Below are 13,376 nucleotides of genomic sequence, written 5' to 3'. Positions count from 1 at the left end.
CCCCCCCCGCCCAGCTCCCCCCCTGCCCCCCCATCCCCCTGGTCCCCCCTCAGCCGCCCTCCTGCCCCCACATCCCCCTGCCCCTTCAGTCTCCTTCCTACCCCACCACATCCCCCTGCTCCCCATTCAGCCTCCCTCCTGGCCCCCACAACACCTTGTTCCCCCCTCAGCCTCTCTCCTACCCCCCACATTCCCCTGTCCCCTATATCTCCCAGCTTTCCTCCTCTCCCCTTCAGAAAGAGGACCAAAAAATGCCACCATGGGAGCAAAAGGGGTGGTTAGAGACCAAAGAGCATCCTTTAAAAAATGGAAGTCAAATCCTAGTGAAGAAAATAGAAAAGAGCATAGACTGGCATGGCAGTAAAATTAGCCTGGCCAAAAAAAATCTGAAGAACAACTAGCAAAAGACACAAAAACTAACAGGAAAAGATCGTTTAAGTACATCAGAAGCAGAAGGCTGCCAAACAATCAGTGGGGCCAGTGGGCGACCGAGGTGCTAAAGGAGCACTCAAGGAAGACAAGGCCATTGGGGCGAAGCTAAATGAATTCTTTGCATCAGTCTTCACTGCAGAGGATGTGAGGGACATTCCAACACCTGAGCCATTCTTTTAGGTGACAAATTTGAGGAACTGTCCCAGATTGAAGTGTCAATAGAAGAGGTTTTGGAACAAATTGATAAGTCACCAAGACCTGATAGGATTCACCCAAAAGTTTTGAAGGAACTCAACCATGAAATTGCAGAACTAATGACTGTGGTATGTAATCTATTGCTTAAATCAGCCTTTGTACAAGATGACTGGCGGATAGCTAAGGTAACGCTGATTATTTAAGAGGCTTCAGAGGCAACCCTAGCATTTACAGGTCGGTAAGCCTGACTTCAGTAGCAGGCAAATTGGTTGAAACTATAGTAAAGGACAGAATTGTCAGACACATAGATGAACACAATTTTGGGGGAGAGAGTCAACAGGGCTTTTGTAAAGGGAAATCATGCCTCACCAATCTCCCAGAATTCTTCGAGGGGGCAAACAAAAGGGTGATCCAGTGGCTATAGTGTACTTGGACTTTCAGAAAGCCTTTAACAAGGTGCCTCACTAAAGGCTCTTAAGCAAAATAAAGAGTGATGGGATAAGAGGTCCTCTTATGGATCAGGAATGGGTTAAAAGACAGAAAACAAAGGATAGGAAGTTTTCAGTATAGAGAGAGGTAAATAATGGCGTCTCCCTCCAGGGGTCTATACTGGGACCCCTGGAGGGAGTGATCATGGAGGGAATGATCATGATTACTGGGTGAAAGTGATCATGAAATCATAGAGTTTGCAATTCTAAGGAAGGGTAGAAGGGAGTACAGCAAAATAGAGACAATGGAATTCAGGAAGGCGGATTTTGGTAAGCTCAGAGAGTTGACAGTAGGTCCATGGAATCAGGACTGAGAGAAAAACAACTGAGGAGAGGTTGGCAGTTTTCAAAAGGACATATTAAAGGGCCCAAAAGCAAGCTATTCCGCTGAGAAGATGAAATTACTGCAAAACCACTCTGGCTTATACCCACGAAATGTTTGCAATGATCTAAATAAAAAGGAGTCATATAAAAATGAGAACTAAGGACAGATTATAAAGGATGAAGTATAGGCCAAACAACACAGGAATGCAAGGGGCACAATTGAAAGGCAAAGCTTCAAAATGAAGCTCACTAGCTATGGGAATAAAAGGAAACAAAAACTTTTTATTAATACATAGAAGCAAGAGGAAGACTAGGACAGGTAGGCCCACCTGCCAGTGAAGAGGGAGAAACAGTAACAGGAAACTTGAAATGGCAGAGATGCTTTATGACTTTCTTGTTTCGGTTATTCACCGAGGAAGTCGAAGGAAGCTAACACAGTAATGCTAAGGGAAGGGGGTAAGGTTTAGAGAGAGAAAAAAAAAGAACAAGTTAAAAAATCACTAGAAGTTAGCATGCCTGCAAGTCCCAGGGGCCGATGAAAGCGCATCTAGACTATACGCTCAAGGAGCTAATAGAGGAGGTTCTCTGAGCCTCTCTAGCTATTATCTTTGGGAAATCATGGGGAGACAGGAGAGATTCCAGAGAAGCTGGAAAGGGCAAAATATAGTGCCATGACTTAAATGAGAATAAAAAACCAGGAAACACAGACCAGTTAGTTTTATTTCTGTGCAAGGGCAAGATAAGGACAAGTAATTTAATGGAAATCAATCTGCAACACTTGGAAGGTGGTAAGGTGATAGGGACTAGCAGCATGCGATTTGTAAAGAAAATTTGTGTCAAACCGATCTGATGCTTCTTTGAGTAGGAAGACGAGTCTTGTGGTATAGGAGAGAAGCGGTGGACTGTGATATACCAGACTTAGTAAAGCGTTGTGATTACGGTTTGCATGATATTCTTATAATAAACTAGACAAGTACAATTGTAGATGGGCTAGTATAGGGGGTGGCATAATGGCTTGATACCATACTCAGAAGGTAGTTATTAATGGTTCCAGAATCCTGCTGGAAAGGTTATAACGAGTGGGTTCGCAGCGGGTCTGTTTGGGACCGGATTTCGTTCAATATCCTCACAACGACTTAGATATGGTAAGAAAGTACGCTTATTAAGTTTGCAGATGATACCCGTTGTAAACAACTCGGGCGTTTCTTATTTGTTTTTTATGGGAGTGATGCCAAACTGCCTGTTGGAGGACAGGGTCATAAATTTCAAACATGATCGGACACATTGGAGAAAATGATCTGAGGTAAACAGGGAGAAGTTTAACAAAGAACAAATGCAAAGTGCTCCACTTAGAGAAGTGCAAAAAATCAGTTCACACATACAGGAATGGGAAGACTGTCTAGAAGGAAGTACGGCAGAAAGGGATCTAGGATTACAGTGGAACACAATGTAATTGATGAGCAAACAGTGTGATGCTGGTTGCAAAAAAAGCAAACGTGATTCTGGGATGCATTAATAGGTGTGTTTGTGCAGCAAGAACACAAGAAGTCTTCTTCTGCTCTATCTGCGCTGGTTTATGGCCTCTAATCTGGAGTATTGTGTCAGTCCTGGGCACCGATTTCAAGAAGATATGGAGAATTGGAGAAGGGTCAGAGAAGAGCAACAAGAATGATTAAAGGTCTTAAGAACATGACTATGGAAGGAAGGTCTGGAAGAACTGGGTTGTTTCGTTTGGAAAGAGAAGACTGGAGAGTGGCATGCTAGCAGTTTTTTAGGTATCTAAAAGGGTTTCATAAGGGGAGGGGGAAAACTTTCTGAGAAAGAACAAAGCAAGGGCTTAAACTGCAGCAGGGAGGTTAGGTGGACATTAGTGAAAAAGTTACTAACTGTCAGGGCGGTTATAACAGATTGGAATAAACTGCCTAGGGGTGTGGAATCTCGTCTCTGGGATATTTAAGAGTAGGTTAAGTAAATGCTATCAGGGATGGTCAGACAGTATTGGTCCTGCCAATGAGGGCAGGGAACTGGCTCAAATGACCGCTCGAGAGTCCTTCCATCTAGAATCTATAATATACTTCCAAAATGATCTGGGAAAAAGGAGTAATACATGAGGGTGGTCAAGTTTGAAGACGATAAAATTACTGCTAGATAGTTGAGATCCAAAGCAGAATGTGAAAGAGTTGCCAAAGGGATCTCCAACAAAATAGTGACTGGGCTACAAATGGCAGAATGAATTTAATGTTGTATAAATGCAAAGTAAGCACACGTGAAAACATAATCCCAATATACATATAAAGAGATGGGTAAATTAGCTGTTACGCTCAAGAAAGATTTGAGATCACTGTGGATAGTTCTCTGAAAACGTCACTATTTGTAGCAAGTCAAAAGAATACAGCATGTTAGGAAAAAAGGGACAAGTAAATGTAATGCACTATATAAATCCTGGTACAACCCACAACCTGAATTCTCTGTGAGTTCTGGTACCCATCTCTGAAAAGATATATTAAGAAATGAATTGGAAAAGTACGAGATGGGCAGCAGAAACTTATAGGGTTGGAACAGCTTCCATAGAAACAGAGATTAATAAAGACTGGGACTTTCAGCTTTGGAAAAAAGACTACTGGGGGCGGGGTGGAAATATATGAGTCTATAAAAATCACAATGGTGAGAGAAAGTAAATAGGAAGTGTCATGTATTTATCTCTTCATATAAGAGACCTGGGGTCACCTGATAAATTATAAGCAGCAGGTTTAAACCAAACAAAAGGAAGTATTTTCAAACAAGCACAATTGTTGAGTGGAGGGAGAAGGGGATTGTGTGGGGCAGGAGAGCTGAGGGGACGCCAGGTGGAAATTCATTCAGGGATGTGGTGGTGGCCAAAAGTATACTGGGTGTTCAAAAAGGAATGTGCTACGGTCCGTCATGGCTATATAGGCCAGAGGATGTCAGGAGCAACAGCACGCTTAGCTGTCACTTTGCCTTCAGGTATGTCCAGCACTACGGGATTATCGACTTTACATAACCGTTTGTAAAACAGATTGTAATAAAGACGAGTGCACGCGGCCAACTAAGCTACATTAAATTCGGTGGTGGTGCGTCCAATGTCCGAGCTAGCATCAATTCTGGACATTTGGCACTGTGGGTAGCTATCCCATAGTTCCCGCAGTCTCCCCCGCCCACTGGAATTCTGGGTTGAGATCCCAATGCATGATGGTGCAAAAACAGTGTGGGGGGGTGATTCTGGGTAAATGTCGTCACTCATTCCTTCCTTCGTGAAAGCAACGGCAGACAATCATTTTGCACCCTTTTTCCCTGGATTGCCCTGGCAGACACCATAGCATGGCAACAATGGAGCCTGTTTTGCCTTTTCTCACTGTCACCGTATGTGTACTGGATGCCGCTAACAGAGGCGGTACTGCAGCGCTACACAGCAGTATTCATTTGTCTTTGCAAGGTAGCAGAGATGGTTGCCAGTTGTTCTGTACCATCTGCTGTGCCATTGTAAATTGGTGATAAGATGACAGTTATCAGTCATTCTGTACCATCTGCTGCTGTCATGGGTGCTCCTGGCTGACCTTTTCTGAGGTTGGCTGGGGGTGCAAAGACAAAAATGGGAATGACCCCCTGGGTCATTCCCTCCTTTATGTTGTATCTAAAAATAGAGTCAGTCCTGCCTAGAATATGGAGCAAGTGTGCTAGAGAACCAGTGTACCAGAGAGCAAAGCCGCTCCGTGTCAGATCCCGCAGAAATGATGAGCTGCATGCTATTCTAGGGGGTGCCCCTGCTACAACCCCACCTGTTGCTTCCCTGCTTCCCCCAACCCTCCTGGGCTACTGTTGCAGTGTCCCCCCCATTTTTGTGATGAAGTAATAAAGAATGCAGGAATAAGAAACACTGAGTTTTGAGTGAGATAAATTGAGGGGGAGGCAGCCTCCAGTTGCTATGATGGTCCAGGTAGGACATTAAACGGTGCGGGGGAGAGAAGCCCAGCGTCCCACTGCTATGATAGTCCAGGCAGTACAGAATCTTTTCTTTAGACATGAAATGGGGGGGACTGATGGAGCTCAGCCCCCAGTTGCTATAATGAAGACAGTTATCAGCCATTCTGTACCATCTACCAGGAATGATCGAGAGTCATTCCTATTTTTACCCAGGCACCCCCGGCTGACCTCACCTGAGGCCAGCCAGGAGTACTCACAGGATGATGACAAGGATGGCTATCAGTTCTTTTGTACAGTACCATCTGCCACCGGGGAGGGGAGAGGATGCTGCTGTTCACTTCCGCTGCACCGTGTCTACCAGCAGCATGCAGTAGACATAGGATGACATATAAAAAAGTCAAGAAATGATTTTTTTCCCTTTTCTTTCATGGGGGGGAAGGGGGGTAAATTGACGAGATATACCCTGAACCACCCCGGACAATGTGTTTGACCCTTCAGGCATTGGGAGCTCAGCCAAGAATGCAAATGATTTTCGGAGACTGTAGGATAGCTGGAGTCCTCAGTACCCCCTCCCTCCCTCCTTGAGCCATCCATTTGATTTTTTGGCTTTTCGTTATGCTTGTCACACTGTGGATTCTGTATCATAGCCTGGAGATTTTTTTCAAATGCTTTGGCATTTTGTCTTCTGTAACGGAGCTCAGATAGAACAGATTTGTCTCCCCATACGCGATCGATCCAGTATCTCCGATGATCCATGCTGGAGCTCTTTGTGGATTTGGGACTGCACGCACCGTCTGATCAGAGCTCCACGCTGGGCAAACAGAAATGAAATTCAAAGTTTGGCAGGACTTGTTCCTGTCTACCTGGCCAGTGCTCAAGTTTCAGATTGCTGCCAAGCGTCAGCAATGATGCACTGGGATACCACCCGGAGCCAATACCGGTCGATTCTGCAGCCCACACTTAACCCTATACCAGATTGTAATACATTTCAAACGCTACGCTCCTCTCGTCGGGGAGGGTAACAGAAACTGATTAAAGGCCCTTATATCGATATAAAGCCTCGTTGTGTGAACAGGTGCATCAGGACGTTAAAATCGGTTAACCGCTTGCAAACGGACGGTTAAAGACGCATAGTGTAGACAGCGCTAGACTCAGAAGCGATGGCGGGAGGAGGACACTCCATGATGTCCTGGTCGTTCATTTCCTTGAAGCATCTGCATCTGGCCACTTCAGGGATGCTGAGCTAGATGGGCCATGGGTCTGCTCTAGTATGGCGTCCTTCATGTCCTCCGCCTCATCACATCCTCACGCTTCCCTCAGCTCTCCTTTTGCCCTCCTCCTGCCTCGGATTCAGTGGGATGCCAACACCAGTAAAGAACTAACCCATCTCTGTCAAAGAAGAGTTGACTCCATTTGATATATGGAGCAGGTGTTCTCAACAGGGGTACCTGTACCCTGGGGTATGCAAGGTCTTCCAGGGGACACATCAAACTTCATCTAGATATTTACCTAATTTACAACGGGCTACATAAAAAGCATTAGCGAAGTCAGTACAAACTAAAATTTCATACAGACAATGACTTGTTTATGCTGCTCTATATGCTATACGCTGAAATGGAAGTACAGTATTTATATTCCAATTGGTTTATTTTATAATTAGGGCTGTCAAGCGGTTAAAAAAATTAATCATGATTAATCACGCTGTTAATAGAATACCATTTCAATATTTTTGGATGTTTTCTACATTTTCAAATATACTGATTTCAATTACAACACAGAATACAAAGTGGACCGTGTTCATTTTATATTCATTTTTATTACAAATATTTGCACTGTAAAAAACAAAAGAAATCGTATTTTTCAATTCATTTAATACAAGTAGTGTAGTGCAATCTTTGTCATGAAAGTTGAACTTACAAATGTAGAGTTATGTATAAAAAATGACTGCACTCAAAAATAAAACAATGTAAAACTTTAGAGCCTACAGGTCTGCTCAGTCCTACTTCAGCCAATCGCTCAGACAAACAAGTTTGTTTACGTTTACAGGAGATAGTGCTGCCTGTTTCTTGTTTCAGTGTCACCTGAAAATGAGACATGCCCTTCACATGGCACTGCTGTAGCCAGCATTGCAAGGTATTTATATGCCAGACACATAAAGATACATCTATCCCTTCATGCTTCAACCACCATTCGAGGGGACATGCGTCCATGCTGCTGATAGGTTCACTTGACAACGATCCAAAGCCGTGTGGACCAACGCATGTTCATTTTCTTCATCTAAGTCAGATGCCACCCGCAGAAGGTTGATTATATGTTTTTATTTTGGTGGTTCAGGTTCTGTAGTTTTCTGCATCAGAGTATTGCTCTTTTAAGACTTCTGAAAGCATGCTCCACCCCTCCTCCCTCTCAGATTTTGGAAAGCACTTCAGATTCTTAAACTTTGGGTCAAGTACTGTAGCTATCTTTAGAAAGCTCATATTAGTGCCTCCTGCATTTTGTCAAATCTGCAGTTAAAGTATTCTTGAAACAAACGTCCTGAGTCATCATCTAAGACTGCTTTAACATGAAATATATGGCAGAATGCGGGTAAAACAGAGCAGGGGACATCTAACTCTCCACCAAGGAGTTCAGTCATCAGCATGGAAGCATCTGCAGCGAGTTATATGGGCCCGTGGTGCCTGTGGTCCAGCAAATTCAGGTCACAGGAGCCTGGCACCACCAATGTTTGGGGCCGGGTCTCTCCCTTGGCCCTGCTTGCTGCCCCGCATGCCTCCCCTGGAGCGTCTCCCGGCCCCACTGACACCCTTGGCGCCTCCCCTGGAGCATCCCAGGGCACTGGGCAACTGCCCTGCTGCTCCGCACTGAGTTCTCTTGCCAGCCGCTGCTGCCGCTGGCTACAAAAGGGACCAGTGCTGGTGGCAGGCTGAGGTGGTGGCACAGCCACTGCCTGCGGAGGGAGGAGGGGAAGAGGCATGCACATGATGGTAGCCCTCCCACTCCTTCCCCGGCATCCACCACAGGGGAGGCGAGGGCAGGACCAGTGCCTAAGAGGGCCCTGCACCCTAAAGAAGAGCACCTTTTTAATTTTTACTCACCCAGTGGCACTCCGGGTCTTCAGCAGCGGGTCCTTCACTTCGGTGGCTTAAGATCCGGAGAGCCACCTGGTGAGTCATCCCTGCCAGGGGCCCGTCAAAACTATTCAAATCGGTCCCCGCACTTCCTAAAGCTGGCCCTGGACGAGGGGGCTTCCTGGACCTGATTGGGGCCCAGCCTCTAGTAGCACGTACAGTGCCAGTGCTGGGTGAGCGTGCAGCTGCAGAGGAGGGCTGAGGGGACTATGGAGCCCTTTCTGGCCCCAGCCCTAGGACAGCCTGCCTGCACCCCAAACTCCTCATCCTCAGCCCTGCCCCACCCCAGAGCCTGCACATACCCCACACCCCAACTCTCTGCCCTAGCCCTGAGCCCCCTCACACCCCAAACCCCTCACCCCCAGCCAGAGCCCTCATACCCCACACCCCAACCCTCTACCTTAGCCCTCACCCCACATTGTTCAATATAGGGAAAGTGTTAAATGCTTACTGTTTCCAGTCCATTAAAATATTATATATCAGCTTACCAGGGGGGAGGGGTGGCACGCACGTGGGACTTGAACCCATTCTGGGCACCACCAAAAATTATACAAACCTGCCACCCCTGGAAGCGTGTCCTGTGGAATGGTGGTAGAAGCATGAAGGGGCATACGAATGTTTAGCTTATCTGGCACATAAATATCTTGCAACACCAGCTACAAAAGTGCCATGTGAACGCCTGTTCTCACTTTCAAGTGACATTGTAAATAAGAAGTGAGCAACATTATATGCCTGTAATGGGGGCGAGACTCACCCCTACGGCGCCTCCTGTCGGTCGTCCTGGGAATTAGCTTTTTTGACCCAGAGTGCCCTCTGCAGTCTGCTGCCTCACTGCCACTGGCCCCCGTGTCCCTCCCAGACCCGGTGCCCCTTGTCTTTGGGCGCTGCCCCTGGCAGTACACCCGCTCTCTGGGTCTCCCCACCCAGGGGAACCCTCACCTACTATCCCCACCTTGCCTCAGTCTTGGGCTACTGCCACTCACCATCGAGTCCCCGCTCACTGGGGCAGACTGCAGTGTACAAACCACACATCACAGGCAAGGGGGGGGTTGGACCAACTGCCTCTGCCTACCCTGGGCTGCACCCTTGCATCTTATTATCTTTCTGGCCTTTGACAAGGCCGCAGCCTGGGGCTTTTCCAGGCAGGAGCTCCCCAGCTCCCTTGCCCTATTCCCCAGCCCTGCCCCACTCAGGTACCCTCTTTAGCTTCCCAGCAGCCAGGCCCTTCTCCCTCTAGAGCAGGGGTAGGCAACCTATGACACATGTGCCAAAAGCGGCACGTGAGCTGATTTTTAGTGGCACTCACACTGCCCGGGTCCTGGCCACCGGTCTGGGGGTTCTGCATTTTAATTTAATTTTAAATTAAGCTTCTTAAATATTTTTAAAACCTTATTTACTTTACATACAACAATAGTTTAGTTATATATTATAGATGTATAGAATGAGACCTTCTAAAAACATTGAAATGTATGGCTGGCATGAAAACCTTATATTAGAGTGAATAAATGAAGACTCAGCACACCACTTTGGAAAGGTTGCCGACCCCTGCTTTAGAGACTGAGAGAGACTGACTTTGCTCCTGGCCCACTGCCCTCTTATAAGGGCCTGCTCAGCCTGCTTCCCCAATCAGCCTGGGAACTGCTTGCTCCCAGCCACAGGCCTCTCCTGGGCTGTTTTAAGCCCTTTGAGGCCGGAGCAGGTGACCATCCTGCTACATCCACACACACACCCCTCAAAACCCCACCCATGGAGGAAGGGAGACCTCTTGGCCTGGGCTTCCTGAAATTAGCCCTCCAGAGCCACCCCTCCAGTCTCACACGCTTCCTCTCCAAGGCCTCCAAGCCTCAGGCTTCTCCCGGGCCTGTGCCTCAGCCTTCCAACGGGCCAGCTCCGTCGCTTCGAGCTGTTCCCTCAGGCCAGGGTCCCCCGGGCCCTCTTCCTTCAGGGTCTAGGTCCATTTCGTCTCTTGTTCCTGGACCACTTGGGCCCCAGCCTCATGCTGTGCCGACTCAGTCTGGGTTTCTGCACTGGCGACCTGCCCAGCAATGGTCTGGGTCCCGACCTCCTTCGAGGTCCCCTCCATCCTGGTTACTACCTTCTCCAGCTTTGGCCCTGACTGGCACCTCCTCTGGCCACCTCTCAGTTCCCCCAGGCTGCCTGGGGCTTCTCCTGGTCCATTTGGAGTTCCGTCCTTTTGCCAGGACTGATGTGGACCTTTCGCGTCAGGCCTGCGCATGTCCACTGCATGCAGCCCTGTCGCCCACAGGCCCAACAGTCAGCAGCCGCCCAGGTTCCCTCACCCAGCAGACTGTCCTAGGGACCTGTCCTTGTCCCTGCTTCGGCTGCAGCACCCTGCCTCCACCCCAATAGGAACAGTCCCATCTTAAATGTCCATTCCTGGCACAGGTGTAACACATCTTCTGTTCCACGCCAGGCCTCCTGGCCCTGGAGCTGGGCTTCTCTCCCAGCCCTCGCTAGTTCCTCCTGAACTCCCTCCGGAGGAGCTTTGTCAGGGTCTGTTGTTCCTCTGCCAGCTGGACCATCTGTCTATGGAGGGCCCATTGCACCTCCCACAGTCCATTCTGGGTCTCTGGCCCCCGTGCAAGTCATCAGCCCCCTTCCAACAGGGCGCTTACCTCGGGGCCCACCGAGGGACAATACCCGGGGTCTCCCCATAGAAAACCCCAGTGTATCCAGGACCCATCATCCCCTGTTCCTTTAAGTCCTCGGGCAATAGTCCCACCATCCTTCCAATGCCCCTTGTATCGGGGTGGACCGCCTATGCCCACATTTTCCACCATCGTGTAACGGGTGAGATTCATCCCTGTGGCACCTCCTGTCGGTCATCCAGGGAATTAGTTCTTTTGACCCAGAGTGCCCTCTGCAGGCTGATGCCTCGTTGCCGCTGGCCTCCGTGTCCCTCCCGGACCCGGTGCCCCTTGTCCTTGGATGCTGCCCCGGCAGTACACCCACTCTCTGGGTCTCCCCACCCAGGGGAACCCCCACCCACTATCCCCACCTCACCTCAGTCTTGGGCTACTGCCAGTCACCATCTAGCCCCTGCTCACTGGGGTAGACTGCAGTGTACAAGCCACTCATCACAGGCAAGGGTAGTTTGGACCAACTGCCTCTGCCTATCCTGGCTGCACCCTAGCACCTTTCTGGCCTCTGAGAAGGCCGCAGCCTGGGGCTTTTCTGGGCGGGGGCTCCCCAGCTCCCTTGCCCTATTCCCCAGCCCTGCCCCACTCAGGTACCCTGTTCAGCTTCCCAACATCCAGGCCCTTCTCCCTCTAGAGCCAGAGAGAGACTGACTCTGCTCCTCACCCACTGCCCTCTTATAAGGGCCCGCTTAGTCCTGATTGGGGCATGGCCACAGCTGAGCCTGCTTCCTCAATCAGCCTGGGAACTGCTTGCTCCCAGCCACAGCCCTCTCCTGGGCTGTTTTAAGCCCTTTAAGGCCGGAGCGAGTGACCACTCCACTACACTCCCATAAATGTAAACAAACTTGTTTGTCTTACCGATTGGCTGAACAAGAAGAAGGACTGAGTGGATTTATAGGCTCTAAAGTTTTACACTGTTTTGTTTTTGATTGCAGGTATGTAACAAAAAAATCTACATTTGTAAGTTGCACTTTCATGATAAAGAGATCGCACTACAGTACTTGTACACCTCTACCTCCATATAACGCGACTCGATATAACACGAATTTGGATATAACACGGTAAAGCAGCGCTTGAGGGGGGCAGGGCTGCACACTCCGGTGGATCAAATCAAGTTTGATATAATGCGGTTTCACCTTTAATGCAGTCAGATTTTTTTGGCTCCCGAGGACAGCGTTATATCGAGGTAGAGGTGTATGAGGTGAATTGAAAAATACTATTTCTTTTATCACTTTTACAGTGCAAATATTTGGAATCAAAAATAATATAAAGTAAGCATTTAGATTCTGTGTTGTAATTGAAATCAATATAGAGTAAAAGCTGTGCTATCTGGCACTTTACCAACTGGAAAGCTCTAGAAATCAGCATTTCTGATATCCATTAAAAGTCCAGTTGGTGTGGGGCTCCCTACCTGCTCTGCGTGGCTCCCCAGAAGTGGCAACATGTCCCTGCTGCTCCTAGGTGGAGGAACAGCCACGGCTGCTCCATGCACTGCCCTCTCCCCGAGCACTGTCTCCACATCTCCCATTGGCCAGGAAGCCACGTCACCTAGGAGCAGCAGGGACATGTCGCTGCTTGCGGGGAGCCGCCCGAGGTGAGCGCCACCTGGATCTGGAACCCTGAAACCCCTCCAACACCTCACCCTGTACCCTGAGCCCCCTCCCGCACCTAAACTCCCTCCCAGAACCCATGCCCCACACCCCCTCCTGCACCCCAGCCCCCTCCCACACCCAAACTCCATCCCTCTTAGTTAACCAGAATTATTGACTTACCAGCACCCCACATTCCTCCAACATGCCGAATAACAAAGCTTTTACTATATTTGAAAATGTAGAATAACATCCAAAAATATTGAATACTTTCACTTGGTATTCTGTTGTTTAGCAGTGCAATTAAAACTGCAATGAATCATGACTAATTTTTGTGAGTTAATCACCTGAGTTAACTGTGATTAATTAACAGCCCTATTTATAATTATATGGTAAAAATGAGAAAGGAAGCAATTTTTCAGTACTAATGTGTCTGTGACAGTTTTTTATGTCTGCAAGTAGTTTTCAAGTGAGATGAAACTTAGAATATAAATCAGACTCTTGAATGGGGTACAGTAGACCGGAGAGGTTGAGAACCACTGATATAGAGAATCCTGGAGTCATAGGGTGGTATCAGATCAACTGGTCTCACTGCCTGTACATCACAGTCCCCCAACA

This window comes from Chelonoidis abingdonii, chromosome 11 (genome assembly GCF_003597395.2).
Source record: "Chelonoidis abingdonii isolate Lonesome George chromosome 11, CheloAbing_2.0, whole genome shotgun sequence".
In the NCBI taxonomy this organism is placed as follows: Eukaryota; Metazoa; Chordata; order Testudines; family Testudinidae; genus Chelonoidis; species Chelonoidis abingdonii.
This window is presented reverse-complemented; position numbering follows the sequence as displayed.